The 27799-nt window shown below is 42.3% G+C and overlaps 1 pseudogene; it reads right to left on the reverse strand.

Moving 5' to 3' along the window:
- Positions 1-26759, reverse strand: part of LOC140468664 (NACHT, LRR and PYD domains-containing protein 3-like) — a 540472-nt pseudogene extending 513713 nt beyond the window's left edge.
- Between the last annotated feature and the right edge of the window lie 1040 nt (positions 26760-27799).

Genomic DNA, 27799 nt, shown 5'->3' on the forward strand with positions numbered 1-27799 from the left:
TACCTGCAGTCTGCACAATTCGGGAAGGATGGTAAGTGTTGGCCAAGCTAGTGACACCCACATGACTTCAATTACTAAAAGAAAATGGAGCTCCCCATGCATAGCCAACTCCTCAGTGCTTATGACTGCTCCCTTTTTAGACCAGTCTCGGGGATTAGATACCCCTACACTGAGTACGTTGTCACAAATATCTAAATGATCTACTCCAGGTTCGATCGACTTTGGAAATAAGGCGTCCTCCCCGTGATTCAACATTGTTACCTGAAGTAGGGAACACCAATGCACCGACCAGTATCCTGCATAGACAACTGAGGCAAATGGAGCTGTCTCCTGCCTTCGAGGCCAGCAGGAGTTGAAAAATTCATTAGACATAGCAAAATAAAATATGCCACATCTTACCTGCTGGGATAGCTGATGCCCAGAATTCGGCAGAACCTCAGCAGCAAGCATTTAGCCTTTTGCCTTGAACACGTCCCCTGCTCTCTGCTGTATGGCACGTTCACTTGATCACTAACCAACGCTTGGGTTCAGAGATACCCTCTTGCAGATTTGGGAATCGTGATTATTTTCAAATGTGCACATGGACTGTGAGCTTTAGTGGCTCAGCAGTGTACATCACCCAGCTCTATGTGCTCTTCATTATAGTGATGGAGATCCACCTTGCGCGCATCTGCATTCTTTGGGGTGGAGCAAAACTCACACGGGTTTTGGAAGAGAGTTGCAGAATTTGAACCCTGCAAGCGTGACGGAATGACAATACAATTCCGAGTCCAAATGAAAGCTGGCTTGAAAGGAACTTGTATGTGGTAGCGTTTCTTTGCATCTGCTGTTCTCGTTTTCTGGGGAGGTCTTGGGTGTGCAAGGTGCTGCTGAAACAGAGTTGGAGTGCAAGCGTTTTACAGCCTGTGAAAGGTAACGTTTGCTCATCGCACATGTTATTGGTAAAGGGAGTGAGTACTCGTTGTGGTGATGTGCACACCAATGAAGCAGCTGCTTGTCTTGCACAACATAGAGCTTTGTGAGTCTTTGCACTTCGTGTTGCATTTGAGCTGCTCTCAGTCAGATACATGGAAAGAATTTCATTCCATCCGTGAGCTATGCTGTCTGGATGATTCCTGATGAAGGGCTTTTGCCCGAAACGTCGATTTTACTGCTCCTCGGATGCTGCCTGAACTGCTGTGCACTTCCATCACCACTAATCCAGAACCTGGTTTCCAGCATTTGCAGTCATTGTTTTTACCTACATGAATTGTAGAGGCAGGCAGGGTATTTATTGCCACAGTAATCAGAGTTTCTGATACATTCATGTGGCTCCAGCACTTGCATGTTTGGACGTGATCATTTTCCTGTAAATGGTTGACCCAGGCTGTTGATAGTTCTGCATTCTGTGATGGTAACATCATAGTGAGTCAATGGGAGTTTGGTAGATTCTCACTTTTTGAGATTGTCTTTTCCTGGTACTTGTGGAATGCCAATTGCGAGTACAAGCTGGAATTTGTACATGGACACAGAGCTCTCTATTACTTCGTGAGCCATACATGGTGCTGAACATGGTGCAATCACAAGAAATAATCTCTAATTTGGGAATTACGATCGATGAAACGGCATTCATCATATATCTGCTGAGTCGGGCCTTCGCACAAGACTCTAAAGAATTCCCGTAGAGATGCGTGACAACTGAGATGCCTGACCTCCAGCATTCATAAAAACCTTCACCTGTAGTTAGGATGAAAACGACCAGAGTTGTCATCTCATTTAGACCAGTTATTTTTTTCAGGGTCCATTGCTATGAATCTCTGCTCATAATTTACATGTTTACGAGCTGAATTATTATTTTCATGAATTAAAATTTCATTGAGGAAGCGATAATCAATGCTTCTGTAAACACAAGTCAGACAATACTGAGTTGGTTGCAATGTGCAGTTAACATATAGTTGTGTTGAAAGGTCAGAGGATTTGGTACAAAACAAAAGCAACGACTGACAGAGTTTGGGTTTCCAGCAGAGTCAGAACATTTGTCATTATCACTCTACAAGAAGAAAAATGCTCACAATTCTGGAAATTAGGTTTCTGAACTTTGAGAGTAACATATGGTATACAGATATGGCGAGAGTACACAGGGCTACGTGATACAACTGTGGAAATAATATTTCCACGAATGAGAGAGACAGCGACAGGAATTCATGAACATGGAATACTCAATAACATTTAAACATATTACAATCGGAGAGGCATGTATAGTATATTGAAGTACCTTTTTAAAGTATTCGGTTCTGCTAATTCTGTGCAATACCCATTAACTTGATTATTAGCCATAGTCATAATATTACAGGTACTACAGTTTGTTGTAACTTGAAACAGATATTTAATTGCTATTATGATTAGTTTTTTTTAAATTTTGACGTATTTCCTTAAAACTGACTGATTACGTTCCTCTTCAAAGTCTCTTCCTCCCAAGGAGGATACAAACCACAAAGCCAAAAGCACTGATCCCTGGAAAATCAACTGTGGAAAGATTACGCATTATAGATTCAAAAACTGTTAATCTCAATCCAAACAAACACTGATGTGAAATCATGCAAACATTTCTAGCTGTATATTCATCCTTATTAAAGTTCAGATGATGAATTCATGTCGCCATGTCCCAAGATCAATCCCAACCTTGCTAGAAGATTAGCCAGTTCCAAAAATATTATTTAAGGCATCATAATACAGTTATAGAACATTCCATAGAAATAACCTTATTCCTCTGCCATTCTCACTTTATTAAAAATATCCCATCTGCTTATCGCCAATAGGATATTTCACTTTGTAAACTTAGTAACAAGCAGTCAATGCCAACTTCGAAGATTTTCCCATTTGCAATCCAATATACAAGTACAAACAACATTAATAGTTCCTTCAGTGGATGGAACAGAAATGAGGCATGTAATATATATGAAGCACCACATATTTCATACTGTCATGGTCTGAGTTACCATTTACATTCAGTTCCCCACAAGCAGGTAAATTCTCTCTACAGAGATATTGCTCCATGCCCAAGGCCACTGGGGTAAGTTATTACTTTCCAGTTAGTTACTCCCATTCAGAGTAATTTTACTTTGAGAGATGTTCCCAATAACGTTTGGAGACTGGGATTAGTTGTTTCCATTTTACCAGGAACTATTATTTAGTCAGATTCTAATTGGAAGATGCTCACTGAATCACATTATCATTGGTATTGGTTGATCCATTCACATCATTGACCAACACGTAAGACACTTCTACAGTGAACGAATCTCCCAGTAAACCTTCGAATTGAAATCACACGCATTCTCTTGCTAGTGTTCCACACTTACTACGATGCTACCTTTGCAGATACCAGCAAACAAGCAGGAAAACTTGTTCAGAGGTTCTATTCGAGCTGTCACCCACACTCAGTACAACTCTATGATGATATGTTCTCCCAGGACCATGAGACCACAGCAATCAGAGGATCCAGCCTGATATTCATGGTCCCCACACAGCATAATTCCGCAATCGGGAATACCTTCACTCAATGGGATTCCTGGAGATCTGGATCAACACTGCACAACGTTCCAGTAAGTAACTGCATAATGCAGAGTGCCTTTGACCGACAGACTAAGATCTTTCTTTTTTCTTAGTTGATGAATTTCAATACAGAGTTAGATTGGAAATGTTAAATGCATACGCTGATATCACACATCAGCAACTCGTACTGTCCAATTCCAGTGCTCAGTCAGTCAGGTTTTAAATCCATTCATTATGCACAATATTGAGTTAGCATTCAGGCAGCATCAGGGAGTAGGACAGTCTCGAGAAGTAAAGATTTAACATCAATAGGAGAAGAAATTTAAAAAAAAACTCCAAGAGAGGCCATCACAGAACGCCAGTGCTGAGAACAGTCAGTCTCTATAATGCGTTAACCTCTGTCGGTATGTCATTCAAACATCTTGTCTGAATCTTACAAACTCTTATTGGATACCAAATGAAATTCCATAAATATCTTTCCACTCAACATTCCAGCAATAACATTTTCCTGCAAGTAAACCATTTTGCACTGAAACACACGGAACGTTATTGCATCAAAGAGTTTGATCCACCTCGTTTCTCTCCTGATGTAATACACGGAGCCAGATAAGGCCACAGTCAGCTGTGTTGAGGCAACAGCTCTGATGTTTACAATGTACTGAGTGAATGTTAAACTGGGTGTTCTTGTGACTGCAAAATGTTGTAAACTTTTGGAAAGGATCAGTTAGTAATTACAAGTGCCTTCAATATCATCTTACACCAACCCTCAAAATACCTTCCACCCCTCAATGACCACAAAAGAGGTCATTTAAATGTGGCCTCCAATAAACCACCTTGCCTTGATACAGTGATTCAGCGAACACGAAAAATGTCATCCAAGCAGAAGAAGCTGAAAATATTTAACTATCCTGTATGGGGTCAATTCCGTGATGGCCATCCCCAGCCTGAATATGTTCTAGACATAAACAACTTCAAACAAAATGAACGCAGATTATTATTCATTCCTACTCACCTCCGCTTTCCAATCGTCAGGAGTGCAAGGAAGATGTGACAACATTTCTAAGAGGCAGATTGACAATAATTGACCAGCGAGATCTTGAACTGCATTGATGTATTTACAGTAACACACATTATTTCTTTTGGAATTTATATATCTATATAAATCTGTCTTTGTAGTCTAAATCACTGATTGGACAGACATCGTGTGTAACAATCGGTGGCAACGAAGCTCCACACCATGAGGCAATGAGCATCATGAAAGTCAGGGGCGACAGATTATTCATGTCCTTTTTGCAAAGTGGTGCTGATGTACTATGAATCAACTGACGACCCTGATATCATTTCCAACTCACTGAGCACAAAAATACTGAACATCAGGTCAAATGGAGGTTACAACAGCAGAGTAGACTTTGACTCAGTCTGCTCGGGTGTTCTTGATCATGATTGGAACGTCGTAGCATCACAACAATATCAAATATCTTCAATCACACATCAGTCAGCAAAATCAACTTGTCTTTCATTAACGAAAAGTCATGTTGTACAAGCCGACCTCTGCTGTTCTAAGTCCTCTGGACCAGGTACTATAACAGAGATTGCACAAATCTGATGGAGTATGTTTTCTTTGTTTAATCATTCACTGGTCATCTAGCATATATTGCTCGGAGGGCAGCTTACAATAAGTCATATTTTTGTTGTGTGAGAGTCACAAGTCAACTGGACCAGCTAATAATTGGCTGTTTTCTTTCCTAAAGGACTTTCGTGCCCAAATGGGATTCTTTGACCAGCAAGACATAGTCATCGTTAATTTCTTAATTGCAGATGCATGTTGAATTTAAATTCCACCATGTCCCATGGGGGTGGGGAGGGGTTGGTGGTGGAGAGGGTATTTTGAACTCGGGTCCGCAGAATATTATCTGGGTCTCGGCCTTAATAATCTGATGATAATGTGACTAGACCATCATACTGCAGCTCATGTGTATTACTATGGCATCTTAGTAAATCAATCTAAAAATATAAACAGGCTTTTCCTCACTGAAATGTAAGGACAAGAAAACAACCTATTATTATTGTTACTATTAATAACAATAATAATAATAATAATAATAATAATAATAATAATAATAATAATAATAATAATAATAATATTAACGTAACCAAAATGGTGAACAAAGACGAAGAATTGATTTTAAAATTAAGATATTGGTGCTAATGTGAATTCGAGTGCAGTAATTCAATGTCCAGTGAATGTTTGCAATTTGCAAGTAATAGCTCTGCTGGGGGATTACAGTTGAAGATGCAGCAATTAAATTATTTAATGTAGGGAATGAGTTTACTTTGAGGGTGATGTAAAGGATTCTTATCAGAAATAAAACGTTTGAGAAACAATAAACAGTTGTATAATTTTACTGACTAAATATCTAATTGCCCTAAAAAACACCCCTGAAACATACAGAAAGACACAGAAAAAAATGTTGTGGATGGAGTGCGGAAAAAAAACAGGTAGATAGACTATAGATAGGCTATAACTCCATTGAGTTCGATGAGATGATGTTTTACTTACAAGAAATTGCTGTTCATCAATTGCTCTTCTCTAGGTTCACTTCCTTGCAGGAGGCATTGAGTAACTGATTCATCAATTTCAAATCTGACTTACTTGTTAAAAGCAACACATTGCAACACATGGTAATGAAAAAATAAACTGTCTTACTTTAAGATTCCATTATTTTCTACTGCAGCGAAAGCCACCACCTTCCGTTCAAGAGGTCTGCAGACTTCTGGCAGTGTTGTTCATACCCACAAGCCAATCACATGTTTATTGACAGACAGGTAGCCTTTGTCATTCACAGCTAGCCATATCTCCACAAACCAATCAGCTACTTGTGACCAGCCAGATCTAATTTTGTATACATCTTGCAAGGCCAACATCCTGCATGTATACATCCTGCAGCCTATCATCCCTACTGATTGAACAAACAGCATTGTAACTGCCACTTCCAATGAGTGTTGTTAACTTGCAGTTTAGTGATGCAATCCTTTCCACAATTTTTGGTGTGAACGCCATCATTTTTAAGATTAGATTCCCTACAGTGTGGAAAAAGGCCCTTCGGCCCAACAAGTCTACAACAACTTTCCGAAGAGTAACCCACCCAGACCCATTTCCACCTGTCTAGTGCATCTAATAATATGGGCAATTTAGCCGGGCAAATTCACCTGACTGCAAATCATTGGATTGTCGGATGAAACCGGAGCACACGGATGAAACTCAAGCAGACACTGGGAGATTATGCAGACTCCACACAGACAATCGCCCAAGGCTGGAATCGAATCAAGTTCCCTGACGCTGTGAGATAGCAGTACTAACTGCTGAGCCACTGTGCCGCCCACTATTTCAGTCCACCATCACAAATACAGAGAAATTAAAAGATTTTTTTTTGTTCCAACACAAAACCAAAACGCCTCCATGCATTAGTCCATATTAATGCATTTTCACTCTCTCCTTGTGTAGACTGAGTACAAATAATCTGGGAGATTCCAACGTGAGATCGCCGTGTGGGGATCTGAAGAATCCAGACAGTAAAATAGAGACACTGAAGTAAGTAGCGGCGTGAGAGGCTGTTTACAATAACCGGATATCTGACATTATTTAGTATCCATGTCATCAGGAAGTGTTGTCTAAAATGTTATTATGGGTATCTGTTATAGTCATATCCGACAGTGGTAGTGAAAATTAACAGGGGGCAGAATGCAAAAACAACAACAAAATCACATTTTTCAGTGGTTATAGGAATACCTGAAAGAGATCTAGATTAGCTGAAATTATTTACAGTGTGGAAACAGGCCCTTCGGCCCAACAAGTCCTCACTGACCCACAATCCACCCAGACCCATTCCCCTACATTTACCCTTAACCCTTACACTACGGGCAATTTAACATGGCCAATTCACCTAAACTACACATTTGTGGACTGTGGGAGGAAGCCAGAGCACCCGGAGGAAACCCACGCAGACACGGGGAGAACGTGAAAACTCCACACAGACAGTCGCCTGAGGCGGGTCTCTGGCCCTGTGAAGCAGCAGTGCTAACCACTGTGCCACCGTGCTCCCACAAATGCTGTAATATGTTGTTGCATTCACATCAAATTGCATTTGCAGACAAGGAAAGGTGAATTGAATTATTTCATGGCCTTTGTCTATTAGAGCTGACTTTTAAATTTTTAATTAATGTGAAGACACTAAGAGCCTGAATCATTTTTACTTTTGGCTCAGTGCCAACTTTATCATGCGTCACACAGGGTTTCTGTCTCTAAGATCTTGAATTTTCTTGTGCTATCATTCCAATCTTGCCTCAATAACTGTCTATCCTATTCCTGTAGCGTCCCTCCCGTCTGTTGCTGGCCAGATTTCAAAACCCGCCACTGCCCACATATCTATGAATGGAGTGGCATCCCTGGTGCATCTTTTAAAAGGTAATTGCGTGCCCAGGCAAGCAGTGTCTGTAGAGAAATGCCCTTCACAGATCCTGACATTTGTCCCTGTAAAGGAAGATTGGGTGAATTCGGCAACTGCAGGTCATGCTGAATGTGGTTGTGCAGGAAAAAAAAGCAATTTTCTTCTACCAGAACTTATTAGTGTGGTCTCAGCCATCTTGAGGAATGCCCCACATGTAGGATGAAGGGCAATGACTTTTTCTGATCCACACGGTAAATTATTTAATCTACTCTGATACCTCATACTCACTCTGTCTCTGTAACTGCATGTACCTTGCACCCATTCTAATATTCACTGTTGCATGCACCATCTTCCCTCACTCGCTTTTACTCACCCAATGCCCCAACTTCATTAACCCTGCTTGGCCTTGCTGCCTACTCAAAAGACCTCACTACATTTTTCTCACCACTGCTAGCTGTAACAGCTGTGCCACCCACTTTCGTTTCCCTTAGTCCGTCCTTTTCTGTAAATTCAGGAGAAATCACCCACAATATTACAGAAAGTGTCAAGACACGTGGTGGGCTGCCCAATATTCAGCTGTTTGCCCGTTATGTGGAGAGGATCCTGACTCTGACCACTCCAAGCGGCTGGCTGACTGACTGTGTCCAACCTCCTGGAGTGGTATTTGAAGTTGCCTTTGATCCTTCTTTGACTGCGTACTGTTGACACAAATGTCCTTCTTTTTCCTTGTGCTCGAAGTGACAGGGCAAGAAGCAGTGCTGTAAATCAGGTATCTTTGGCTATAGGGACAAAGTGCAAAAAGGCCAAGCAAAACAGGGCTGCTGAAAGCATCCCAACAGCGTGTAATCACTTTGAGCCTCCGTAGTCTGGTCTGATCCATCAGCTTGGTGCCTGTCTCTGAGTACGAAGTGACTGCGGCAGCATTATGGTAGACTCTGGTGCGCCCTGAGACGCAGTTTTAAAGTGCACAAGCAGATTGAAAATGGATGACAGCTGCCATGGAATATTGTGTACAGTACTGATCACCACGCTCGCAGAAGGATGTGGATGGTCTGAAGGGGGCACGGAAAACGTTTGCCAGGGTGTTGCCTGGTATCTGGGATTTTAGCGATGAAGAAAGGTTGGAAAGATTTTATTTAGTTTGGAACGGTAAAGTTTGGAACAGCATTTGACAGACAGACTTCTGAATTCGATTAATTATAAACAGTTGGTGCTAACTGAATCTCTCCAATCTGCAGCAACCACAAGCTTGGAGATGTAAGGGCCTATCCCTGTGCTGCATTGTTCTTTATTCTTAACTACCTTTTAAAAATGATACAAGCATTGCCTGAAGCAGGACGTCCTCTGTCCACGCTGAATGGACATCCCTTCCCTGGCTGTAAATTGTGCAGCTCTGACAATATTGAATTCACGACTCCCCTGCCCATGTGACCACACTTCCTGTCCTGTTACCAGGATTTCATAACCAATCTGACGACAGATTGGTTAGAGTGGAACTATACTCAATGGAATTTAGAAGAATGAGAGGAATTATACAGAAACATATAAAATTATAAGGGAGTAGATAAGATAGAAACAGAGAGGCTGTTCCCACTGTTGTTTGAAACTCGAACTGGGGGAATAGCATCAAAGTAACAGAAGAGATTTAGGACTGAGTTGAGGAAGAACTTCTTCACCAAAAGGGTTGTAAATCGGTGGGACACCCTGCCCAGTGAAGGACTTGAGTCTACTTAGTGGCAAAGATAGATCTTTGAAAAGGAAAGGAATTAAGGGTTATAGTAAGCTGGATCCACAGAGAAATCAGCTGTGATCTTTTATAATGGCAGAGTATGCCCAATCGATCAGATGGCCGACTCCTGCTCCCATTTCTTAGATAACAATCAACAGCATTTGATAGACAAACTACTGAATTCGATTAATTAGATTCTTACACAGTTGGTGCTAACTGAATCTCTCTAATCTGCAGCAACCACAGACACTGACCTAAACTATAAATTAATAATCAATTGATTTCATGAATTCTTGCTGATTGTGACAGTGAGTTGACAGTCTCTTATTCAATATGCTTTGTTCTATTTGTGAGTTGTATTTTATTAATGTTGCTGGGTAATCCCATGTATCTATTCCATCTCTCTGATCTGGGATTGCATTCCCTCTCACACAGACAGTCAGAGCATGATCCCCTCTTCTGGTGAGTGATATCCATATTGTCCAGCAGAGTGAGGTTGTATTTGGTGTTGTGTGTACTGTAATTGACACTGTCCTGAGTGTAAGCCATGCTGAACACTATTTGTATCAAGCAGCTATTTCCCATCGTCACCTATCAATGAGCTGTTAATAAAAAAACAAAACAGACTTGTTGTATCCCTAGGCATATTCCTAGAAATTATTTCACTGTTCAAAAATCTTATGTTCAATTCCATCAAACACTTCTGTTCAATTTTCGAAAAACAAACTTGGATCTATTTGTCTAATAGACTTTGTGACCAATTGTAAATATGGTGTGTTAATTGTATACTCGATTGATCATGCCTTGAATGAGGTCAAAGTCATTAAGCTTGCTGACATGTTTGTTTTTAGTTTTATTAAATGTCTGCTAAGAGCCTTTGCTCAACTGTCCGAGAACTTTGTGTTCATTTGTCACTGAAACTTGCTCTCTTCTAAAAAAAAAAGCTAGCTGTTCATTTAAAGAATAAAATTGTGTTCTCACGCACCTGCTCTCACTCGCTCTCACACTCACACACAGCAGATGCTCACACACACACTCGCTTACACAGTTACACAGGGACATGGAATGACCAAATATATAGGGATTTACAAATATGAAAGCTCCATTAAAGAATCCCTTGATGTCAGATAAACACAGGACATTCGCACACCTGGGTCAGGCTCAAGACTCGCCTCCCTCCGACTTTGAGAATCTCCTGTATCACACTCCGGATTGGAATCAGATACTGTTTTTGGGAGCAGGACATGGCACGTGGGGTTAAGATGACTATCCATGTGCATGTTCATACCCAGCAATCTAACAGGGAATCAAAACAGAACAAAAAGAATCCAACAAAGAATTTGGTTTGTGTAGTTCTTCCATTTTTGATTTGTGTGACTCGATGTATGTATGTATGTGTGTGTGTGTGTGTGTCTAAGAGAGAAAGAGAGAGAGCAACATTGTGAGAGTTAAGGAGTGAGTTTAAATCAGCATCTCTCATTTCATTATACTTGCCATTAAATTTTTTGATTGGGATATCATCGAGGGAGTTTTACTCTGTATCAAACTAAATGTTTTACCTGACCAGAGAGAGAATGAAAGGGACAGTGTGGAGGGAGCTCCATTCTATATCTAACTCCAAACAGTTCATTCCCTGGAGGTGTTTGTTGGGGATACAGTAAAGGGAACTTTACTGTGTATCTAACTGCACAAAATTCCTAGCACAGTGGTGGCACAGTGGTTAGCACTGCTGCCTCACAGCGCCTGAGACCCGGGTTCAATTCCCGCCTCAGGCGACTGACTGTGTGGAGTTTGCACGTTCTCCCCGTGTCTGCGTGGGTTTCCTCCGGGTGCTCCGGTTTCCTCCCACAATCACAAAGATGTGCAGGCCAGGTGAATTGGCCATGCTAAATTGCCCATAGTGTTAGGTAAGGGGTAAAATGTAGATGGAGGGGTATGGGTGGGTTACGCTTCGGCGGGGCGGTGTGGACTTGTTGGGCCGAAAGGCCTGTTTCCACACTGTAAGTAATCTAATCTAATCTAATCTGATCCAGCATCCGCTGCTGTTTGTGGAAGAGTTCCAAACCTCTCCCTCCCTCTGTGAGTCAAAGTGTTTCCTAACAGCTCTCCTGAACTCTCTGGGCCCTCATTCTCAGACTCTGCTCCCTCTTGTTCTAGAATCTCCCACTAGTGGGATTCCTTGATCTTGATCTACTGTCTTGTCTTTTTCATGTCGTGAAACTATTGACCAGCTCACCCCTCAACCTTCGCAATTCTAGAGGAAACTCGTCTCATTTGCACAATCTCTCTTCAGAATTGAAACTCTGAGATCCAGCATAGTTCTTGTAAATTTCCTTTGTGCTCCCTCTTTGTACTCCAACCTGATAGCCACACACTTGCTTGCATCAAACTCCATCTAATACAGTTTTCCCCATTCACCCAGTCTGTCACTCTCTCTTTGTAATTGGTGGTACTATATGCACTGTCTACAATGCTGCCTAACTTTGTCATAGAGTCATCGAGTCAGAGTCCCACAGCACGGAAACAGAGCTTTCAGCTCAAACTGGTCCATGCTGACCAAAATGTCCATTCACACTAACCCTATTTCCCTGTACGTGACCAATATCCTTCTAATCCTTTCCTATCTATGTGTTTGGCCAAATGCTCTTCAAATACATTGCGAATACATTAAGGACACAAGGGTAATTAGCGAGAGAATAGGGCCCATCAAAAATCAGTAAGACAGCTTTTGTGTGGAGCCACAGGAGATGGGGGAGATACTAAATGAATATTTTGCATTAGTGTTTACTATGGAAAAGGACATTAAAGACATAGAATGTAGGGAAATAGACGGTGACATCTTGAAAAATGTCCATATTACAGAGGAGGAAGTGCTGGATGAGTTGATCCACAAAAAAGTGGACAAAACCCCAGGACGTGATTAGGTGTTCCCTAGAACTCTAGGAAGCTAAGGAAGTGATTGCTGGGCCCCTTGTTGAGATATTTGTATAATCAATAGTCACAGGTGAGGTGCCAAAAGACTAGAGGTTGGCTAACATGGTGCCACTGTTTGAAAAACGTTTAAGGACAAGCCAGGGAACTATACACCACTGAGCTGATGTTGACGGTGGGCTAGTTGTTGGAGGGAATTCTGAGGGACAGGATGTACATTTATTTGGAAAGGCAAGGACTGATTAGGGATAGTCAACATGGCTTCGTGCATGGGAAATCAAGTCTCACAAACGCGACTGAGATTTTTAAAAAAGTAACAAAGAGGATTGAGGAGGGTAGAGGGATGGATGTGATCGACATGGACTTCAGTAAGGCGTTCGAAAAGGTTCCCCATGAGATACTGGTTAGCAAGGTTAGAACTCGTGGAGTACAAGTAGAACTAGCCATTTGGATACAGAATTGACTCAAACCTAGAAGACAGAAGGTGGTGGTGGAGCGTTGCTTTTCAGACTGAAGACCTGTGACCAGTGGAGTGCCACATTGATTGGTGCTGAGTCCACGACTTTTCCTCATTTTTATAAATGATTTGTATGTGAGCATAAGAGGTATAGTTAATAAGTTTGCAGACTACACCAAATTTGGTAGTTTGGTGGAAAGCAAAGAATGTTACCTCAGATTACAACGGGATCTTGATCAGATAGGCCAATGGGTGAGAAGTGGCAGACAGAGTTTAATTTACATAAATGTGAGGTGCTGCATTTTGGGAAAGCAAATTTTAGCACGACTTATAAACGTAATGGTAAGGTCCTGGGGAGTGTTGCTGAACAAATAGACCTTTGAGTGTAGGTTCACAGTTCCGTGAAAGTGGAGTCGCAGGTAGATAGGATAGTGAGAAGGTGTTTGGTATGCTTTCCTTTATTGGTCAGCGTAGCAAGTAAACGTCTTGGGAGGTCATGTTGCGGCTGTACAAGACATTAGTTAGGCCACTTTTGGAATATCGTGTTAAAATCTGGTATCCTTCCTATCGGAATGATGTGAAACATGAATGGGTCCAGAAAAGATTTACAAGGACGTTGCAAGGATTAGAGGATTTGAGCTATAGGGAGAGGTGGAAAAGTTGAACGTGATGGCATTGGTTTAGGGTGAGGGGGGAAAAATATAAGCGAGACCTGAGGGGCAACTGTTCCTCGCAGAAAGCGGTGTGTGTATATAATGAGCTGCCAGAAGAAGTGGTGCAGGCTAGTACAATTGCAACTTTTAATAGGCATCTGCATGGGTCTATGAATAGGAAGCGTTTGGAAGAATATCGGCCAAGTGCTGGCAGGGGTAGGCCTAGATTTGGTTGAGATATCTGGTCAGCATGGACACGTTGGACTGAAGAGTCTGTCTGAAGAGCTGTATATCTCTATGCCTCTATGACTATATAGCAGAGGATCTAAGGATTCAGGTACATGTTTCTTTGAAGTTTGTAGCACATGTAGACGGGGTGGTTAAGAAGGCATTTTGCACCTTTGCGTTCATTGCTTAGGTCTTTTGAGTACAGGAGTTGGGATGTCATGTTGAAGTTGTACAGGACGTTGGTTAGGCCTGTTTTGGAATATTGCATGCAGTTATGGTTGCCCTGTTATTGGGAAAAAAATATAGCCAGGGCAGTCAATTGCAATGAGGAAATAAGAACCTCATTAAGTGGATATAGGCAGGTTAGAAGAGTGGGCCAAAAGGTGGAATATGGAGTTTAATGTGGATAAGTGCGACATCATGCATTTGGGTGGAAAAAGTATGGAAAGAGCCCTATTATCTTAATGGGGAAAGTCTTCAGGGTGCTATGGTGCTAATGGACTTAGGTGTACTCGTTCATGAGTCACAGAAAACTAGCATTTAAGTGCAGCAGATAATAAAGAACGCGAATGGAATGTTGGCTTTTATAGTGAAGGGAATGGAATATAATTTAGGGAAGTATTGTTGCAACAGTACGAGGTATTGGTGAGAACCGCACTTAGAGTACTGTGCACAATTTTGGTCCCCTCATTTGAGGAAAGATATAGTGGCATTGGCATCAGTTCACAGGAGGTCCACTAGATTGATCCCAGAGATGAGGGGTTTGCCATATGAAGAGAGATTCAATAGTTTAGGTCGATACTCTCGAGAATTTAGACGATTGAGGGGAGATCAAATTGAGGTATTCAGATTGAGTTACAGGCAGTTAGGATCAAGGAAATCCCTAGAAGTGTACAGGGAACACAGGAGTTTCCCGAAGAAGGAAATCAGGAGGGCCAAAAGGAGGAATGAGTATGCCTTGGCTTAGAAGATTAGGGCAAATGCAAATAGATCCTTTAAATAAAGTAAGGGAAAAAGAATAACTAGAGAGAGAATAAAACCCCTTGAGGACCAAAGTGGACATGTATGTGTAGAACTGCAGAAGATGAGCGAGGTTCTCAATACATAATGGCCTTTATCGGTCAGGGCATTGAGCTGAGACGCTGGGAAGTTATATTGCAATTATCTCGGATGTTGGTGAAGCCGTACTTGGAGTATTGTGTTCAGTTTTTGTCACCTTGCTATAGGAAGAAAGAGTGCATGTGTGAGAGAAACAGGGTGCATGTGTGTGAGAGAAAGAGAGGGTTTGCGTAGAAGAAAGAGTGAGAGTGTGTGCGTGTGAGACAGTGTGTGTATGTGTGAGAGGAAGAGAGAGTGTGCATGTGCAGGACAGAGAGTGTGTGAGTGCTTGAGAGAAGCTGTGTGAGAAAGAGAGTGTGAGTGAGAGATTGTGTGCATGCGAGAAGAGTGCAAATTGGCAAGCTTACAGTGTGTGCACGATTGAGAAAGAGAGTGTGCGTGCACGAGGGTGAACATGTGAGGGAGAGAGAGCACATGAGTGCCAGAAAGAGACAGTATGTGTGCGGCAGAAAGTGTGTGTGTGTGTGAGAGAGAGAGAGTGTGTGTACAACAGACAGTGTGTGCATGTGAGAGCAAGAGAGTGAGTCCGTGTGAGACAGAGTCCGTGCGTGTGTGATAAAGAGTCTGTGTGTGTGCAAGACAAAGAATGTGCACGTGTGCGAGGAAGAGTGTGCATCTATGCTAGAGAAACAGTGTGTGCTTCTCAGGATAGAGAGTATGTATGTGTGCACATGGGTGAACATGCGGAAGAGAGAGAGAGCGCGCATGAATGTCTGAGAGAGAGAATGTGCTCGACAGAGTGTGTGTGAGTGTGTGTGCACGTGCATGCATGTGAGAGTGACAGTGTCTGTGACAGTGTGTGCATGTGAGAGAAAGTGCGTGCATGTGCAAGACAAAACGTGTGCGTGTGTGAGAAAGAGAGTGTGTGTGCAACACAGAGAATGTGCATGCGCAAGGGGAAGAGTGTGCACCAACGCAAGAGTGTATGTGCGTGTGCAGAAGAGAGGGTGTGAGTGCGTGAGAGTGGGTGAGCATGTGCCAGAGAAGGACAGTGTGTGCAAGAGCAAGAGTGTGCTCATGCGCAAGAGAGAGTGTGTATGTGGGTAAGAGAGAAAGTGTGGGCATGGGCGAAGACTGCACATGTGAGAGTGTGTGTCCAAGAGAGCATGTGCGTGCAAGAGCGTCAAAGAATATGTTCGTGCAAGAGAGAGAGTGTGTGCATTCAAGAGGAGGAGGGAGGGAGCACGTGACAGAGAGAGAGTGTGTGCAGGCACGCAAGATCGAGCATTCAAGAGAAAGAGAATGAGTGTGTGCATGTGAGAGAGTGTACACGTGCGAGATACTGTATGCGTGCGAAGAGAGTGTGCAGCTGAGCAAGAGAAAGAGAGTGTGTGCGAAAAGAAGAGAGAGAGGGATTGCAAGTATGCACGAGAGAGAGACTGTGTACGGGGGGAGACTGTGTGTGTATGTGCACATGAGAGAAATAGTGTGTGTGAGTAAGAGGAAGAGTATCCGTGCATGAAAGCGAGAGTGTGCGTGCATGCACAAGAGAGAGTGTACATGTGCAAGAGAGAGAGAGTGTGTGCATGCAACAGGAGAAAAAGAGTTCATGGGCATGACAGAGAATGTGTGCCTGTGCGAGATGATGTGTGCATGCGTGAGAGAGTGCATGCAAGAGATAGAAAGAGTGTGAGGGATTGTGCGTTAGTCAGTGTGCGCCCGTGAGAGAAAGAACCTGTGTGTATGTGCGATAGAAAGAGAGTGTGTGCCTACGTGAGACGACAGTGTGTGCAAACTCAAGAGTGCACGGCCACCAGAGAGTGTGCAAATGCAAGAGTGTGCACGAATGCAGGAGAGAGTGTGCATCAATGCAAGAGAGAGCAAGTGTTATGACGTTGTAGAAGTCCTGTAGCTTTAAGAGAGTTCAAAAGCTAGCAAGGACAAAGCACACAGAGTCCGGAACAAGGTAACAATGTAACACTTGGTCAAAACAAATAGCTGGAGTCCGGTTGATATGAAACAAATACAAATTCAGCCAAACGGTTTAAATTATGCCACAAGATACCAAAATACAATCAAATTTGAATATAGTATTTTGATAATATTAAACCATATACATTACTGGGAGAACTGTCACGCCACCAACAAATACAGACTATCAGCAAAATAGCTCTCTGAAATGTACCTGTTTAGATGTTTGCACAGCAGAACATCGAAAAAACGGCAGAGGAAAATCTGCAGAAGATAAAACGCCAAGATTCGACAGCTGACTGGCTTTGAAAGTGGACTTTTTTGTAAATTAATCGGGATTTTTTTTACACAAGGTGTAGCCAACGAGTTAGTCGCTTTCTTCACACAGCATGGGCTACCCAGAGAGAGTTAGTTTGACCGAGTGTCAAATTTTACTGTTAGGCTGTTTAAGAAGGTTATAAATAACTTAGGTTTAAATCTAATACGTTTCATCCTGAATCCCAGGGAGCTTTAGAAAGGTAGCATCAGACCTTGAAGACTATGTTGAGAACATACTGTCAGGAATACCAGAACAATTGGGATAAATGTATCCAATTCGTATTTTTTTGCCTTTAGAAATGCCCCCAAATGAATCAATTCAATTCACTGCTTTGGGTCATGAAAGGAGAGGTCCTTTGAAATTAATGAAAGAAAAATTGACAGGACCACAGTTGGAAATCTCACACTTCGATTATGCATTAGAGGTGAGGGAGAGATTAAATCAAGTAGGTGAGTTAGCTAAACAGCACCTAAAGAGGGGACTGAATAAAATTAGGCAGGCAGCAGATAAAAGCTCTGAGATTCGGACGTTTTCCTGAGGGGATGACGTATTCGTCCTCTGACCAGTGATAGGAGATTCCTTCAAAGCCATGTTTAGTGGTCCCTATCAAATTGAGAATACATTGAGTCAGGTGAACTATTGAGTAAACATGCCAGATTAGAAAAGACAAAGGTATTGGGTATGTCATTTTAGCACATTGCAATAGTATTATACTAGAGAGAAAGAACAGGAAAAACAAGTGTTAGTTGCCACCCCGCAGAGTGTGGAATCAAATCCAGATGTTGTGGATTTTGATGAGCCTCAAAATAGAGTTAAACATGAGTAAGTCCTTGAGGAGTGGGATAAGTCAGTAAACTATCTGGCTCAGGAGTTTAGAATGCAGTTGAAAGGTTTGTTACTGCAGTATGAGGACATAGGTAAGAATCAGATGGGGAGGACTAATGCTATTGTTCATGAAGTAGGCGTAGGGAATACTGCTCCAATAAGGCAATTATTCATTTCAAAGTCAAACAGGTCCAGAAGAAGGTGGAGGCCATGCTCAATGAGAACATTATTGAAATGAGCCAGAATGAGTGGAATTTGCCCATCGTCTTAGTTTCCAAACCAGATGGGATTCAATGATTCTGCGTGGATTATCAGAATGTCAAAACCATTATAAAATCGGACTCATATCCAATTCCTGGATTTGAAAACTGTATCGAGAAAGTTGAACAAGCCAGTTACATCCCCAAATTGGACTTAATGCATGGTTAATGGCAGTTACCTTTTTCAAAGAGGGTGAAAGAAATTTCTGCATTTGTAACCCCAAATGGGCTATATCAGTCGAAAGTGATGCCCTTTGGAATGAAGAATGTACCGGCCATATGCCAAAGATTCATGGACAATGTTGTGGCCGGTATACCAAACTGTGCAGTCTTATTGATCGATGTCGTGATATTTAGTAACATCTGGAAAGATCACATGATACAGTTGGCAGAGGTCTTTGAATGACTACAAGAAGCAAAACTGGCAATAAATGTAAACAAAACAGAATTTGCGAAAGCAGAGGTGGCATTCTTGGGACATAACATCGGTCATGGAAGGTTGACCCCATGGAATTCAAAGACGAAGACCAAAGAATTTCCATGACCAACCTAGAATAAAGAGGTGTTTCAATTTTTTGGGGCTCAGTGGATTCTATCAAAAACTTGTTGCGAACTTCCACAGCATAGTTGCACCATTAACCAATTTGCTGAAGACGAACACAAAATTTCAATTGACAGTGCCACGCAAGGAGGCATTGACCATTTGAAAGCAATATTAACCACCAAATCAGTTTGAGTTACACCAAACTTTTCAATACCTTTTAAAGTTGCCATTGATGCTAGTGACATGGGAATAGAAGCTGTATTGCTATAGGAAGATGATATTGGGATTGAACTTCCAGTTGGTTACTTCTTGAAGAAACTCAATATCCGCCAGAGGAAATACTCCATGGTCGAAAAAGAACTTTTGAGTTTGCTACTGGCGTTGTGATATTTTAATGTGAATGTCACAGACAATGTGTTGGAGATGATTGTGAACAAGGATAACAATCCTCTTGTATTCGTGCAACACTTTAAAGACAAGAATATGAGACTATTTCGTTGGAGTCTTACATTACAGACTTTTAATTTATATATCATTCATGTGTGGGTCGTAAGAATACAATCGTAGAAGCGTCATTGCGGATTTAACTGATAAAGCGTAGATAAAATTAGTAACTATTCAATGTTATATTTATGTAAGCAGAAGTTAATATAAACTTAGATTAAAGTCATATGTATGTCATGAGATTGTGCTAAAGGAATAGAGAGAAAGAACTGAAGCCATGTTTTAATTATGATGGTTCCTTTTTCTAAAGGGGGTAGATGTTATGAAGGTGTAGTGTTACTGTGCCTTTAGGAGAGATGAAAAGCTAGCAAGGATAAAGCACACAGAATACGGAACAAGGCAACAATGTAACACTAGATTGAAACAAATTGTTGCAACTGAGTTGCTGTTAAACAAAAACAAATTCAAATTTGGCCAATCAGTTTGAATTACGCCCCAAGGTATCAACTACAATCAAATTTGAATTTAGTATTTTGATAATATTAAAACCAATAAAACGATCTGATGTTTTGGGATATACACCGAACATTTGGAACAGTTGGGGGAGAACTGCCAAGCCACCAAAAAGTACAGACTACCAGCAGAAAAGCTCTCTGAAATGTACCTGTATTCAAGTTTGCACTGCAGAACATTAAAAAGATGACAGAGGAAGGTACAAAGAGAAGGTTCAACAGCTGGCTAGTTTAGAAAGCTGATTTTTTTCTTGTAAATCTTAATCAGGACTTTTTCATTGTCTAGTATTGCAGAGTGGGAGGTAAAAGAGAAAGAAGTTATAAATAGTTGTTACTTTTAATATTCTCTGTTGGACGTAAAGTATAAAGTTGTTAATTTTTACTTTAAATAGTGACCTCTGGAAGAGTTCCTTGCTTCTCGAATTTTAACAGATTACAGCACGGGGAGAATATTTCCTGTGTTTCTGCTTTACACTAATAATGGAGTTTACCCCGTGTTGCAACAGAGAGTGAGCACAAATCAAAGAGAGAATGTGTGTAACCGTGAGAGAGGTTGTGCGCATGATAGAGTGAGAGAGAGAATATGTGTGAATGCAAGAGAGAGAGCACGTATGTGAACGCTGAGTGTGCGTGAACACAAGACTGTGTGCATAAACATGAGTGCGTGTGCCTCAATGTGAGAGCGTGTGTGTGAACGTGAAAGAGAGTATGCGTGAATGAAAGAGTGTGTGCATGTGTGAGAGGAAGAGTGTGTGCATGTGCAAGGCAGTATATGCACGTGCGTGAGGAAGACTGTGTGCATGTGCAAGAGAGTATGCATGTGCGAGAGAGTTTACACTTGCAGGAGAGAGTGTGTAGGTGTAAGAGTAAATGTGCGCATGTAAGAGAGAAAGCGTGTGTGAGAGTTTGCACATGTGCAAGAGAAAGAGAATGTGCGTGTACAAGAAAGAATGTGCACATGTGAGAGAGAGTGTGCATGCGAGAGTATGCGAGAGTGTGAAAACAAATTTGTGCATGTGCAACACAGAAAAAAGAGTGTGTTCCTACATGAGAGAGAGTGCGAGTGAGAGAGTGCAGGTGTGAGAAAGGGTGTGTGAATGCAAGAGAAAGGGTGTGCATACCAGAAAGAGAGTGCGTGCATGCGAGAGTGTGTGTACTTGTGTGAGAGGAAGATTGTGCACTGACGCAAGAGAAACAGTGTGTGCGCATGCACAGGAGATACAGAGTGTGAGAGTGTGTGAGAGAGGGTGTTTGTGTGCAACAGAAAGCGAGTGTGTGTGTGAGAGAGTGTGTGTGCGAAGGAATGTGCACATGCAGACGAGAGTGTGTGTGCGAGAGAGAGGGAGGGTGTCTGAGAGGGTGTGCGTGCAACAGGAAGGTAGTGTGTGCATGTGCAAGCGAGAGCATGTGCGTGTGAGAGTGCATGTGCATGTGTGAGAGAGAGGAAGTGTGCACCTATGCAAGAGAAACTGTGTACGTAGATAGGAGAGAGCGTGTGAGTGCCTGACAGAGAGAGGATATGTGTACAACAGTGTGCATGTGTGAAAGAGTGTGTGCGTGACAGAAAGAGTGTGCACCTATGCAAGAGAGTGTGTGCATGCGCAGGAGAGAGAGGGTGTGAATGCCTGGCAGAGAGAGGGTATGTGTGCGACAGAAAGAGAATGTGTCTGTGCAAGGCAGAGTTTGTGTGTGTGAGAGAAAGAGTGCGTGCATGCGAATGAGAGTTTCTGGGTGCGTGTGTGAAGGAGTGCATGCGAGAGTGTGTGTGCATGCAAGAGTCCATGTACAAGGGAATGAGTGAGTGTGTGCACATGTACAAGGGAGTGAATGTATTTGCGTTCGAGAGTGTGCCTGCATGTTTGAGAGGACAATTGTGTGCATGAACTTTGTGTGTGCATGCGAGAGTGTTGCCAAGAGACAATGTGTGTGTGAGAGAGTGTGTGTGTTCAAGAGTGTGCGCGCAAGAGGGAATGACAGTATAGACAGTATGAACATGAGGCAGTTTGTGGAGGAGAATAAAGCGACACCAGGAGGGGGCAATTAGACAGGAGTGTGTAAGGTGGGGGGAAATTTGGTGGGGGCTGCAAAACTGGGGACACACACCTCTGTGGGAATGTAATGGGGAGGCATTTGGGGAAAGGGACAAACTAGGCACAGGAGGGGGTTCAGATAAAGCCCCTTTCTCAGTGAGTGGAGCTGAGTGACAGGCAACAGCAGGAGACTGGGATCTTGCTGTGCATTCCTGTGGTCAGACTCCACGCATGTTCACTCTGTGTTGGGGAGGATGGGATATCAGGGACGAGAGGTCTCCACAGGAAGTGGGATTTAATGAGGGCCATTCGGTGACAAATCCTTTATGGGCAGGTATGGGAAGAATTGCAAGATGCTAAGTTGTGGGCACTTCAGGGTGGAGGGGCAGAAATTTCTGGGAGGGGATAATTTAATTGAGGGTAGGAAGTGTTTGGGTGGGCCGTATGTGGAGGGGCATGAGCATGATAGTGTTTATAGTCTCCATAAACTGGAGTAGTTAGCACCGCTTCAAGATAAAGTATATGGCGGGGATTTAGGAGATTGTGGAGGCAATCCCACAGATATTGATCGTGGCCAACAGGTATGATGAACTGGCTGTCTGGGGACAAGAAGGAAGACTGTGGGAAGGACAATTACAATGCAGACAATGCTGCCGGGTGTCAAACACAGAGCAGAACAGAAGGACTGCAGCGGCTGGAGATCAGGGTCAAAATGTGGTGCTGGAGAAGCACAGCAGGTCAGGCAGCATTCGGACATTTTTCCAGTTCCACACTCTGACACAAAGTAGAACAGAACAGAATGTAGCAATCGGGAGGGTTTTCCGAATTAGGGACTTAGGTAGTGTTCTTTGGAGCCACAAATGAAACTTTGTTAGGGTACGTTACTTACCAGGTGTCAGGCTAAGGAAGGTCTCACGGCAGCTTGGGAGGGAATGGAAACGAAGTGGGATAATCTAATTGTGGCAGACCATGTCAGGGTAGAAAGCGGGGGCGGGGGATGGGTGGGAAATATGCATATATATCAGTTAAAATTTAAATTGAAGACCTTTTAATTTATTATCCGTAAATAACTCCCTGATGACATGCAAATTAGTTTTGAGGCAGTTCGATCAGAAGATTGAACACATGGCTAACGCACCAGCGTGGGATAAAATAGTGTTATTTCAAAGGATGCTGGCATCATTATTAGGACAGGAAGGAGCTATACTGAAGGGACAGACTGAACCAGGGTAAGGCATCTGTTCTGGAAAGAGCAAATAAGGAAACAGAAAAAAATTAAAACTAGTTAATGAAGGCAGAGCAGGAAATTAAATAAGTCTAAATATGAATGAAACGTGAAAAGATAAAATAAAAAAGAACAAACTAAGGACATGAATGAAAACACATAAATAGGATTCAGGAATACGAGAGCAAAGCGATTTTAAAAACAGAATAAGAGGAATAACTAATAAAATCTGTTAGTGTCTCAGGAGAAATGAAGCAAAAATACCGAGAAGGAATGAGTGAGGAATGGCTGCTGTAATATTTCGGCAGAGAATTCAATCCCAAGATAAAATGCACTTGGGATAACAAGTGAATGAAACAAAAATGTGTTAGTACGGAACCTGCAATTATTCATTCAAACGTAATATCAGCATAAATCAGCCAGATATAAATAGTATCATAAAACTGGAGACAATTATTAGCAAGGGATTGATCACACACGAATACAGGTGGAGGAAGAAATATAGACAGATGAGGGATACTAGTTTAAAAAAAAATCTTGGGTGAGTCTTCTGAAATGTTGTTGAGAAAAGATAAGATAAGGGATAATAGATTCAATTCCAATATATTCAAGACTCCTATTGGACCAAATAGATAAACAGTTGGTGCTTATCTGTAATGAGATTAAGCCACACTGAAGTGGAAGTTGGAGGTAACATGAAAACAACGTTGACCTTGCTACTGTATGAGATGTAATTCAGAAGGACATGAGTAGTGTTGCATTCTGCTTTCTAGCGTTATTGGTTATGAATCTGATGACTTATTGACCAAATTTCCACGACTTGTATTAGTTCATCAGGAATAGACAGTAAAATCCCATCCTATTGACAAGAAGGTATTTAAGATTCTTCCGTCCTTGTTAAATTTGTCATCAATTTTCCTTATTCGAAAAGTCTATGTTGAAAATGATTCTCTCTTGTCCAACCGAATTGATTAGTTTCCCTTCATTATGGAGAAAAGGCACAGTCCACGGCTGCTCAAACATTTGGTCAAATGTAGAGACAGATATTTATCTCAGCTCTCGGCATTTGTGAAGTATGGGTCCCAATCGTTGCAATCCTTCGTACTGAATGCAGCAGTTCTCAAGATCAAGTTCTCTTATTGAATCACAGTAATTAATGAGAAAACACAGGACTACACTGTCTATTGGGGTCAGTTGCAAGTCACTAAATGAAAATGTTTCCACATCTTTCAGAGAGTTCTGCGTTAGTGATTTATTCTGAGACTCAAAAAGGTAGTGCAACGAATTCAAGATGTTTCTTTCACCAGTTATAGTCTTAGTGTTTCCAATCTGTACTTTAACAATGTTCTTCACCGAGTCGATGACCTGACAGGCTGTCTGATGAAGAAATGGTTACAGAAACCCTTCCCGAGGATGAGCTGGCTGTGGAGAGGAGGCACAAACAACAAAACAGACGAATGTTTCAAATCGTTCATCTTCCTTGCGATGGACCTCACTGAGCAATTTCTGAATGTTTCTGGGTTCAGGAGTCAGGAATTAGGCAAGAGCCGCTCAAATTCTTGGATGGTGAGATGTGGGAATGTGGGACACACAATCTGTGCAGACACATCTCTCTTCAAAACTGTCATCAGGAATCCAGACAGGAACTGGGAAGGTTGCAGATTGTACTGATTCAAATCTCCATTTCTAAACACAGTCTTCTCAGAAACACCAGTGAAGGCCATCTCACCAAGCTTCAGAAACACATCACGGGGGTTTTCAATCTGACAGCTATGGTTTTTCAGAACATCGTGAATATAATAGGAATACAGTTGGGTGATGGTCTTGGGAAACTGCTGCTGCTTCCTGTCCCTTTGTGTGAAGAATGGACTCAGTGACACATCAAGGGTCCAGCAGTACGAACGGTTGCAGCACATGGTGTACAGGATCTCGTTCCCCTCTACATAGGTGAAAACTGCTGCTGACACTATCTGATCTTCAAAAAACCTGCTGAAATATTCCTTGCTCTTATCACCAACAAATCCCAGGATTTCAGCCCTGATGCGGATCTCAGCCTTTTAAAACAAATGCACCACAGTAGGATGGCTGGTCACTCGCACTGAGCATCCAGGGAGCACCTTGTGCTGCATCAAACTGTACACAATGTCAGTCACTTCACACCAGCATTCGAGATCAGTGCACGTGAACTGAGGTTCTGTATTTCTCGGTCCGTCAGAAAAATCAATACTGTCCTTGAATTCATCCAAGCCATCAAATATTAGCAGCAATCCCTCTGGGTTCTTCTCGACGTCTGCCAGAAAATTCCCAAAGTCAGGATTATTTAAAAAATATCCGATTCCTCAGGTTTATCCGACAATTAAGAGCATTTAAAAATGAATACAAATTGAAACCGTGTATATGTTTTCCCAGTGGCCAAGTCATAAACCATGTTTTGTGCCATTGTTGATTTTCCAATCTCGGGGACTCCACTTATTACTGCTGAAATCTCAGGTTTGTACTTTCCCCTGGAAATGTTGCGTTGGAACAACTGACCAACTCGGGTTTGTTCCCAGTTCTGTTTAGAGAAGTTTCTCTCTCCACTCTTCATGGTCTTGGCCTCTTGATAACCGCTCATCTTTTACAAGTGTCCAACCTCGAACTCTAGAAATAATCGTTAGCACAGTGTATCGAGCAACCAGTGGAAAAATCTTTACCTTGTCCTTTATTAGGATACTGTTCACTCTCAGTTTTTGTGTACATGAGCAGAGAGATCTCGCTGTCCAGATACATAGACCAATGAACGTTGTTTTATAGGTTGATAGGGTTGTTAAGAAGGCACACGGTGCTTTTATTAGTAGAGGGATTGGTCGCGAGAAGTTGAATAGGCTGGGGTTGTTTTCCCTGGAACGTAGGAGGCGGAGGGGTGACCAATATTCTGAATTTAATTCTCTCACTATTACAATCTTTAGCCCTATCTCCTACTATTACTCTGCATTAGATCCTGTCACCTCCACAAAGGCTGGGATCCCATCATCAATTCACGCTGCATTTACACTTGCAGAGTGCATGACACTGACCCAGCGAGCACAAACCCGATTCCTAGAGTGAGCAGATTCACTGATGCTCCTGTTTAGATCTGTCAGCCAGGAGTCCCTGAATGTGCCTGATTAACAGCCAATTAGGGAACTCATATTAAAAGAGATCCATCTGGTCAATGTGAGAAAAAGATAAAGACAGCACGAGGGAGAGACAGAGAGACAGAAAATGAGCTAGACAGACAAAGAAGAAGAGATATAGAGGGAGGTAGAGAGACAGACAAACAGGTAGAGATAGAGAGAGGAAGAATGTGTGTGAGACAGGAGAATATGGATGGATAGAAACAGGTAGAGCGAGTTAGAGAGAGAAAGAGAGACTCAAAAAGAAGCTGTGAGTTGAGGGAGAGTGTGCGTGAGGAAAAGTGAAACAGACAAAGACTGGAAAAGGGAGAAAGAGGGAGAAAGCGATATTCTTGTGATGGGAGTCAACAAAAGGTTGACTCAATAACTCGCTGAAATACAAGTGTGCATGCAACAATAACCCATTCAGATGAGGGGATCACCAGCACCCGGATCCATTCCCTTGTTGTAATAAAATATTTATTGTGAGCTGAACAAAGAGATAGTCTGACAATCATCATGGTGCAGGAGGGACTGTTTCTGCCCTTCCCCCTCCTTCCCCAGCAGGGAAAATGCAGGGACACCTCCTGCCGGTCTTTAATACTCATCTACAGAGTAGTCCATGAAGACCCAATGTTCCAGCTGAACACACCACATACAGCCAGTCCGTCACTTTGAATCACGCTTCCAGCCTCTTTCCATCCTTCTCTGAAACTGGCAGTCACCTTTGAGCCTTTACCTGCTGTTCCTTTGTCACCACCTTCAGTATTGTTGAACGTGGAGATGGAACGATTCTTGTTAACGTTTTGTGTGGGTGCTCATTGCACACAGAAATGTGAGTTTGACGTTACAATTGGATGAACCACGATCTTCTGGATAGACATAAGGGCAAGACTCGAAGGGCTGAATGCTGCTCATTGTTTCTTTGTCCCCGTGTGTGACTGTCTGTCAGTCAATCAGGGATAGCAGCGTGTTCCCGAGGGTGTTAAATGGTGATCCATCCTGTTTCCCTCACTCCCTATCCTCTGCTGGGCGTTAAACTCAGATCCATGTGGTTGCGCTGATGGAATCCTGGCCGTCCATATGCAATTTCTGCACTGGGAACACTGCAGCTGCCTCTGGAGATCTCTCCGCTGTATTGCTGAGTTATTCAGTGAAGACTTTATGTGACCAGTTGATGCAGTGCATTCCTGAACTTCTCTCTGAACTTGGGCAGAGTGACTGCATAAAATAATGTGTTTGTGCTGCAGCTGATATTCTTCAACATTTCTCCAATATTGGTAATATCGATTAGAGACCTATACTTCCAATGCTGTGTTCTTTTAATGCTAAAGTTGAAGATATTTGCACCATTCACTATCCACAGAAACATGAAGCAGATTAATATGGTGAATAGGGAAGTCACAGACTTCCTCCGGCTCTCATCTCTGTGGTTTTGTGACTATCTCCCTCCCTCTGACCCCTCAGGCTCTTGCTGATTCGACTGGCCACCAAAATGT

Source organism: Chiloscyllium punctatum, chromosome 47 (genome assembly GCF_047496795.1).
Source record: "Chiloscyllium punctatum isolate Juve2018m chromosome 47, sChiPun1.3, whole genome shotgun sequence".
Classification (NCBI taxonomy): domain Eukaryota; kingdom Metazoa; phylum Chordata; class Chondrichthyes; order Orectolobiformes; family Hemiscylliidae; genus Chiloscyllium; species Chiloscyllium punctatum.